Genomic DNA, 779 nt, shown 5'->3' with positions numbered 1-779 from the left:
CCATTGCAATCACTTTAGGATTAAAGTGGATCTATTGTGTTTAGCTGAAACAGGAACAGAAAACAGTCTTCTGAAGATGAATGCAAAGATCAGAACTTATCCAAAAGTGTGCCAAGGATTCCAGAAGTTGTAGTAATGAACACAGTAAGGTGAATACAGAGGGATTAAATATTGATGGGTTAAATAAGAGTGATTATTACTAGAACTAGGAAACATGTGAGAGACATGCAATTACAAAACAGTGGATAAAAGAAAGATTTTTTATCAAATAGTGCCAGGATACTAGGGAAAAAAAAATTTCACTCCATAAAAATTCACTTCCAGAGAGATCTTAAAAATTGATCTTGTGCCTTCCCGTTTATTTGCTGGTATAATCATACAATGATATGAGCAGTTATACTCTTTGGAAAAAATAATATTGGGCCATTGTAAATTGATATGAAGTAAGTATTTTCATATCTTCTGTAATGGACTAGATGTTGCTTTTGGGAGAAAAAGAAAAGCAAGTAAAAAGATATATCTTGTGTAAAATAAAACCTTAAAATATTAGAAAAAGAATGTAGAATATATTGATGACATCAAATTAAATGAATTTACATATATATATATATATATATATATAATTTTTTTTTTAAGACACAGGGTCTGGCTGTGTTGCCCAGAGTGGAGTACAGTAGCACAGTCATGACTCCCTGCAGCCTCCACTTCTTGGGCTCAAGTGAGCCTCCCATCTCAGCCTCCCCATAGCTGGGACTACAGACGTGAGCAACTGTACCAAG

General features: G+C 33.9%; 1 non-coding gene across 1 annotated transcript; it reads left to right on the top strand.

The window, feature by feature from the left end:
• Positions 1 to 350: 350 nt before the first annotated feature.
• Positions 351 to 482, top strand: LOC112209742 (small nucleolar RNA SNORA20). Its single transcript, XR_002944553.1, has one exon. It is a non-coding gene; the product is annotated as a small nucleolar RNA SNORA20 (small nucleolar RNA).
• The last annotated feature ends 297 nt before the right edge of the window (positions 483 to 779 follow it).

Source organism: Pan troglodytes, chromosome Y, assembly GCF_028858775.2.
Source record: "Pan troglodytes isolate AG18354 chromosome Y, NHGRI_mPanTro3-v2.0_pri, whole genome shotgun sequence".
In the NCBI taxonomy this organism is placed as follows: domain Eukaryota; kingdom Metazoa; phylum Chordata; class Mammalia; order Primates; family Hominidae; genus Pan; species Pan troglodytes.
The sequence above is the reverse complement of the archived record's forward strand: the minus strand, read 5'-3'. Positions and strand labels throughout refer to the sequence as shown.